Source organism: Protopterus annectens, chromosome 1.part1, assembly GCF_019279795.1.
Source record: "Protopterus annectens isolate FY-2018-M chromosome 1.part1, PAN1.0, whole genome shotgun sequence".
Classification (NCBI taxonomy): domain Eukaryota; kingdom Metazoa; phylum Chordata; order Ceratodontiformes; family Protopteridae; genus Protopterus; species Protopterus annectens.
Genome location: NC_056726.1, coordinates 181,913,759 through 181,922,710, shown reverse-complemented (window position 1 = coordinate 181,922,710; position 8,952 = coordinate 181,913,759).

The window sequence follows — 8,952 nt, the reverse complement described above, 5'->3', positions numbered from 1 at the left end:
ATTTCTGGATGAATGAGTGATCAAGGATCTGAATCTTCTCATGCATACAGGCTTCTTCACAAGATAAGGGTACAAAGCAAAAAGGGAGCTCTAAGAATGACCTTGGAGTTGTTGGCTCTGGCTTTCTGTATCAGCATGGGGACTACTGAGAGGGGAAAATACATATACTATCTTGAGGGCCAATTCTGGACTACATCATCCCCAGGCTGCTGCCCCAGAAAGTTGATGAGAGAAAAGAAGATGCCTCTCTTGAACTTAGTCAAGGGTACAAAGTCTTTTCCCAGTGCTGGAAGATTCTCCATGCCACTGACAAGCTCAGAGACTGTTCATGTTGCATCAGAAGGTTGCGAGTGAGCCTCTCTGCCAGCAAACTGGCTTGACTCAGGATATGGGTAGTTGTCAATAAATGATTCAGCAATATAGTTCATTCTTGTATCTGTATGACCGCTACAAAGGGGATATGGTCAGGGTCCTCCCTGCTTGCTCAGGTACCAGACCATAACCACACTGTCCAAGTGAATGGCATGAGTGCCTTATGGGTGAAAGCACTGGAAGTCTCGAAGGGTAAAGTGCATCATTCTCATTGCCAGCACATTTATTTGCAACTTGGTCTCCTGTTGTAACCAAATACCATGGATCATCCTTGGGCTGAGGCATCCATGATTATAGTCACTGTGTGGATGGTAAGGTGAAAGGTGTTGTCCAGAGCAAGAATGAATGTCCTCATCCACCAAAAGAATGGGTCTTACAAGATGTGGAAATCCTGCTCTGGAAAGTGAGACTGCCAGGGATTTGACACCACTGCATGAGAAGGACCTACTGGAGATATATCATGCGTAAAGTGGCATGACAAATTAAAATAATGATGGCTATCATTAGTCCTAGGGGCTTGAGGCATAACTTAGCCATTACTGAAGAGCTCTGCAAAACAGAATTCACTGTTCTCTAGATAATCAGAATTCTCTCTTGAAGTAAACTGACTCTGTGTCTAGGCTGTATCCAATGAATGTAAGAAATCATGATAGCTTCAGCTGTGGCTTTGCAGTGCTCACACTAATAAAATCTGAGAAAATGTGCGTGAGCTTTGTGGACAGGTGTATGCAGGTAAACATCCTGCACATCTATAGTTATAGTAAGTGCATCTCTCATTACCAAGGAAAGGCTGAACAGTTTGCTTTTACAAACTGATTTAGGTTTGGGAATTCCAGTATAAATCTCTACTGGCACACAGAAAATATTTGAATAAAATCCTTCACATGTTCTGCCAAAGTTTATTCTGTCTTGGTTGACTGTCCAATAACCATTTTTAAAGTGTCAAATCTATCAGATCTTTGGGGTACTTGGAATAGGTTTTGAAGATGGTATATAGTGTACTTCATTAATACTACTTCTGTTACCCATTATCCATTGTTATTTATATTATTTACAGGTCAGGTGTGAAATGCAAACATTGTCCACCTAGGGGATAAGTGAAACAGATGACATGAGAGCCTGCCACTGGTTACTGATATTGAAGTCTTATCTTGAGTTCCATGCTTATTTTATCCTCTAATATCGCCTTTACCATTGTTGCTTTGTTTGTTCCACCTAGAAATGCTATCATTTAGCAAAAAAACTTTAACTAATAATTTTTGACTTAGTGGATAAACATTACTTACTTATTCTTCATAATCTGCATTTTTCCTTTAATAACTATTGGGAACATGGCCTAATCAAGCTGCCCATGGAGCACCCAGAAACTGCTCCCTGGCATCACCATCAGGGAAAAGTTGTACCTAAGCAAACATATATTCTAAAGACAAATCTAGAATATACGTTTTGACTTTTACATTAAAGGTATCGTAGCTACACTTCATAGTGTGCGCGTGTGTGCATATGCCAGTCTTGGCAGCTGTCTGTATCAGTTTGGAAATATTTTCTCTGATAAAAATATCAGCAACACCTTGATCCATGTCATCAATTTGTTTCATAACTTCTCCCTTTTACTTTGCCATAGTGGTCTGGTAATTTAAATCCCTAATGTAAAGGGTAAGTAATATACCTAGGATCCTACTCTTTTTGTATTATTTGGTCTTTTTTAGACCCTTAAAGGAAGGAACAGTTAGGTCACCTATATGCTTGTTTTTTTTTTTTTTTTTTTTTTTTTTTAGATATTTAAAATGCTCCTAAGCCCAAAAACAGTTTGCTGTTTTTTTTTTTTTTAGTTTGAATCAGGCTTTCAGGGCATGGAAATATGCAAGGTCTGAAAGCAGGAAAGAAGTTGATGCAAAGTACAGCTGAGTGAGTATTTTCACAACAAAAATAGACATATGAGTAACAGCATCACTGCTGCAGGAATGTGTGGCTGATTTAGAATTTAGCTGCATACGGATATCAATCTTTTGATCAAGATAATTTCAGTAGGTCAATGTTCATTTGCTAATAGAGGTATGGTCTTGCCTGGCTGTTACAGGACCAGTACAGCTATAAGAGAAAGCACATTGCACAACATTTTCTCTTTCTGCTGCTCAGGGTGAGGTAAACAAGGATGATGCAATAACATGTGCTCTTGTGGCATTCTGATGGAGCCAAAGCATGAAAGCACTAGTGTGCGTATTTGTGTACCTACATATATTTTGTACTACATATCCATGTGTAAACTATTTTTTTTTGTTTAAAGTCTTTCATAACAATTTATATCACATATTGCCTATAAAAGACCTGTGAGTAATAGAATGTTATTCATTTACTTTTATTGAATCTTAAACACTGTACAACTTAAAAACAGGCAGTTAATAATACACAGAACCATAGCAAGGTCATCTGTGCAGTTCCCTGAACTGTCTCCCACCTCAATTCAAAGTTCTTCTCAAAATTTGAAGACCAAAAGTTAAATTCCTACACAGTGAGCACTTTAGATGAGACTATAAATGCAGAATTGTCATTCATGTGTGAAACTGTGATAGCCTACATTACAGCTCTGATAATACACTATAAATATGAAATGCACATACTATAAAGAAAGAAGCTCTTAAAAGTAAAGAGAAGCAAAAATATACTGAGAAATCATCTGTTGCCACGACCAGAGGAAAAGGCAGTCTGAAACAGAACATTGGAAGGTGACTACTCAGGTAAGATTTAGAGAGGTCCATTTATGAAACGCAAAGCCTATTACATTCATAATGTTTATGTACACCTCTCACTTGTGAGATTGACTTTTCTTTTGCTTAGGCAGTCTGGAGACCATAAACAGTGAGAATGACTTTAACTCAGTGCATTCAGAAATACTCTGGCTAATAAGTGAGTTTCCTTTAAGAAATGGAATCCATTATCAGTTGGACAATGTCCTAAGGGAGAGAAGTTATTTCAGGATAACCCCAAGAACCCTCTTTGCCTAAGAGGTTAAATATTTGCTTTTTGGTGGCATGGTTCATGGCTAGTTCTGAAAATATAGCAGTCTGCTGTAGAGCTGAGATGAGTGCTGCAAGGAAAGTTGCTTGAATTAGTCAGTCACCTACCTGCTGGTAAATATAGATCCCTTTCAACTTCAGATGGACAAAAACAGAATCCACACAAACTGTAAAGAGTCAATGCACAACAGAAAGGTCAAAAGGCAAAACAGTACATTGACAATGGGAATGGTGCACTTGGAACAGGAGAAATTACTCGTGGGCTTCTTAAATGGGACTATGTACATAACCATCCTTTATGTTGATAACTTCTACGTATACTTGCAGAAACAGGGGAAAGAGTGGTTGTCATTGTTGAGGCAACATCTTAAATGACTTTGATTTAAGTTATTTGGACCTGAACAATCTTATTACAACCTCTACCACACTGTCTTCACTAAAATCAGAAAACGGCAAGAGCAAAACTTTGTTTCTATTTCTGTTTCTGGAAATGGTTGCAGTGCTTGAATACTTAGCAGGCACTGAATTAAATCTGCCAAGTCAGTATGTTCCTTTGTTGTGGAAGGGATGAGGCCTTAGATTAGAATGGCACAACATTCACTGCAGTGCCCTCTTTGCTTTTCCTCTCTTATTTACTGATCTGCAGTCATGAGGTTCCAGCATTCTCTGAAAAGATGGAAATTCTCCTGTTATGGGCTGTGGATAGGGAAGGAGAGGAGAGACATGGTAATGGCAATAACCTTAAATAAGAAGTGCAGGACCTATCTTGTTGACAGAATATTTGTTGTGTTGATATAGACTTTATCATCTCTTATTTCTCCCAGTATGCCACTTTTAATGAACTGTTTCTTGTTTCGAAATTACTATTTTTTTCTCTGATACATGTCTACTATACTTCTGAAAATGGATAAGAATAATTATTTAATCTACTGCATGGTTATATGCTTTCTATTCTAATGGCTGAAAAAAAACTTTTTGGGAAGGAAGGATCTGAAAGGAAGATTTTACTCTTAAGATATGTTTAAACATTTAGCATTAACAGCCTTTGAAGAAGGCAGAGTGGTTAACCAGGCTAAAGTATAACAACAACTAGAAACAGCTGTCTTGACATAATCATTAACAGTGTCACACCTGCATTTTGCAATGACAGAATTTATTTTGTCAGGAGTCTGATTAAGTTTCAGAATGCCATCTCTCATGAATATGCCAATAATGCTTTGAATAACTATCTGTTTTATTTTATGTCAGACTGTTACTGTGCTATATGGGCCTGGCAATTTGTTGCTCTTTTCCCCATAGCCACTCCACTACTGCTTTGTAGCTGTGCAGCATGGAGGATTTGTCACATGATATGTGTACATGTTTAATGCTACTTATATACATACTGCTAGCAGCCCTGTATACAGCTGTATATAATTCCAAAACTTACAACCAATGCCCCCACCATAAAAATATATTAATGAATTGAAAGACAACATATCATCCTTGCTCCCCTTCAAAAAAATTAACAAAATTGCCCCACCCACCTCAAACAAACTTCCAGCATAAACATATATCTCTTATACCCTCTCTGCTTTATTTAAAAAAAAAAAAAGATATTTAAAAACTACAAGACAAAACAGGCTACCATTATGTATTTGATTTCCATATATTACACCCAAAGCAATTATGGATACATAGTGACTTTCTAAGTTGCCCAATAAACTATATATTCGGTCTCCCCTCAATAACAAATACATTTCACTTAGTTTTAACCACTCATGAAGACTGTCTGTTCTTAAAGTAGCTACTCCCACTGCAGTCACTAACGGCCAACTGCCAACCCCTCTCCTATAGCTAAAATTTTGGAAAAGCTAATCTACAGGTAAACACTAGAACAAATTCAGAAGTGTGACATAGTCACAGACAAATGGCATTGATTATATCCCAGTTATAGTAAGCTAACAGCACTGCATACTTCAACTAACCAAATCTATAGCAATATGGAAAACAGACTACTTATAAGTGCCATTTTCCTGGATATTAAATGTGCCTTTGAAACTGTAGACCACCAGCTACTGTTTCAACAGCTGTCCAAAATTAGCTTTACTCAAGAAAAAGTTTAATGGCTCCAAAACTACCTCAACAAGAACACCTCTGTAGTACACCTTAACAATGCTGTCACAGACACAGGGCATTCGACAAAAAGAGTACCACAGGGCTCAGTGATGGGACACTTATTCTCTCTCTGTCAATAGCTACTTTATAGTCTCCCAAATAGCTGCACTGCATACTGTATATAGATAACATTGTGTTTACAAGAGGATATAAATTACTCAATACAATAAACAAACAGAATAGGATTTTACCTAGACATGGAAATGGCTAACCTCTAATCATCTGTTAATGCCCAAAAGTTTGCTGTCATGATATTAGAAACTCAGAAGAGGCTCACACAAGCTTAGCTTCTAAACATTAAGGATCCAGATGGGATATTCACATCATCAACTGAACCTCAAAGACATCTGGAGATTGTGTTAAATAAATTATCATTCGGCAGATCTGCAGAACAGATTGACAAAATTCCCAAGCAACTAAATGTATCCTACAGAATTTTCCAGTTGCGTACTACTGAAGATCAAACATCAAAGGCTAAAATTGTCATCATAACACACCTTGAGTAAGGTCTAGCACTAATCTGCATAAATTCCCAACAAAATAATGCTACACGTCAAACATCAGAAAGCAAAATACTCTGATGCATTCATTTTCCATGTAACAGGGAACACCAGTTGTACCACACAAAAAATCAAAAGATTACCAGTTGAGGGAAGAGCACATTTTTACTGAATTCTCTAACATACAAGTTATAATCAAAAGCCACAGTAAAACCTAAGAAATCAAGATATCCTAAAGTAACAGAGACTGTCATCTCCCAGGGCTCTGTTATGGGCCTGTTCCTGTTTGACATCTACTTCTTGGAAGTCAAGGCTAATATCAAAGGCCTCTGGCTCACCAAGTTCGCAGATGACTGTAAATTGGGAGCTGTCATAAATTCCCTCATGAAACCAACATCCCACAAGAGGGTCTAACACAAAGAAATAACTGTTGCTAAAGACACGGATTAAAACACAAAGTGAAGAAATGCATTACAGTGCCCTTTGGAAAATCATCCACCCACTCTAATTACTTAATTGATAAAACACCCCTAAGAGTTGACCTGATAGTTAGGTATCTGGAAACATATCCAGACAGTACTATGGCCTTCGACCAACACAGATTGCTAAGATAGTAGGAAAACCATTCTATGTCACCCAACTAATAAGCAAGAGTATGTCATCCAGGTCCAAGGAAGTTATAGTACCACTCTACTCAGCCCTTATCAGACCCATTGAGTACAATGCCCCCTTTGGCATGTACCTAACCAGGCACTTGCAACAGCTGGAATGCCCTCAGAGGTTCCTCATCAGGAGAATCCAGGATATGAATACCTTGTTCTACACAGACTGATTTGAAGCTATAGCTCTGTTCTCAGTCTTCTACAGGTTAATGAGAGGCAATCTATGCCTACCATATAAGACATCCTCAGACACAGCTAAGAAGGATCTCCTGCACATCTGCAAAACAAACAGGACCAGAAACACCACATGCAAGGACCTGAACTTTGCCTATAACAAAAAAAGAACATGCTGGAGAGACTGATATGTGTCTCAAAGGATCCCAGTGTTATAGAATAAGCTCCCCATTTACGTGAAGCAGAGTTCATCCCTGACCCTATTCAAAAGAAACCCTGATCACTGGATGAGAAATCTCAAATTCACCCCCAGTCTGGCCCCCATGTCTCTGATGCACAAAGGTTAACAGTAACTAATTGTATATACCAACTCTGAGATCACACTACAGTGGGGAAAGGGCTAAAATCCATTTTCCTCTGTATCTTTTTCTCAGACAACAGGCTACTGGCATTTTTCAAAATTTTGAAATTTTAAATAAACATACTGGCAGTACATGCGTTTGACATTCTGAGCAGTTGAAGCAATGAATGTCACCCACACAAACAGCAATGCAACCAGTGTAAATATGTAAACAGATAATGTTAGTATCTTGGTATAAAATTTAGTGATTTGTGTAGATAACATTCATGTTCACTAGTCACTGAATTGTAAAGTTGTTTATTATTTAACCTGAATATAAATGTGGCTTAAAATGTAACTTGGAAGATAATATGTTTGTAAATGCTGTTATGAAAGTTGTTGCTGCCTCTTGGCCCAAGCTGCGGACGAAAACAGTCTTTTGACCAGTTCACTTATCTAGCTAAATGATGTGACAGTTTAATTCAGGTAAGAACAGGGAATGACACACAAAGTGTTTTCTTTTATAACTGGGATGCAGGCTAAAGACCTTGACATGAATGTAACCATTTGCTATTCAGAATGATCAGCTCCTGAAATTATTTGGTCAGAAAGTTGACATCTACCTGTGATTAATTTCTATATCTTATAGATAATTTCCTGCAGTAAATTTAATTTATTTGCACTTTTTGACTGGGATAATAACAATTTCAGAAAGTCACTTTCAGCAGGACTCAGACAGACAAGCTGAAGGGCTGACAACTGAAAAACAAATATAAAACATCATATAAGAGGGTATTTTAAGAAACAGATGCTGTACAAGTTACAAACACAATAAAGTGATGCACTGATAATATGCAGATTTACACAATGCATAATATGCTTAGCATCTCAGGCTTCAAAAGCTCAAAAATACACATTTTGTTGAAGAAAATATTTCTGGTACCAGATTTAAAGTGGACTTCCATCAGACAAGGGACCAAAAAGTACAGTTGTGTACACTTATCATAAATGTAGATGTTCGAGTGTATTCACTGTTGCAGTCCTTACAAAATGGGTTATCCGGCTCCCGGTAGCCCACAGTCAGCCAGAATACCAAAGTCCTTGGTATACGACTTTGGCTGCCTTCGGTTCAAGCCTGACGTCCGGTACAAAGGAAGGCAGCCGACACCATTTCCTCAGTTTTTCTTGCCTCAACTGTCAGGAGCCCCCAAAAAAGTTTAGACCAGGAAAAGAAAAATCCAGTCTGTGTTCTAGGAAAAAAGGGGGATGGGAGGGGGGGAACCAAGACCGCAACAGTGAATACACTCGAACATCTACATTTATGGTAAGTGTACACAACTGTACTATGTTCATTGTGTTTCATTGTTGCAGTCCTTACAAAATGGGTTGATTTGCAAAGCCCAGGAAAAAAAAATAAAAGGGAGGAGGAACACCCACTGATTAAGGGTTGGTAAGGATGACCTGCAACACTGTAGCGGCAAAACCAGCCCTGGACTTAGAAAACAAGGGTAAATTGTAATGTTTAGTGAAAGTGTGGACAGAAGTCCAGGTAGCTGCTTCCAGGATGTCCTTAGTATGTACACCTCTTAAAAAAGCTGCTGAGGTACAGGTAGCTCTAGCAGAATGGGTCATAATACTCTGAGGAGGAACCCTGCCATGCTGTAAAGTAACAAAAGTGAATACAATGAGCAATCCACTTAGAAATAGTCTGTTTAGAAATAGCTTTGCCC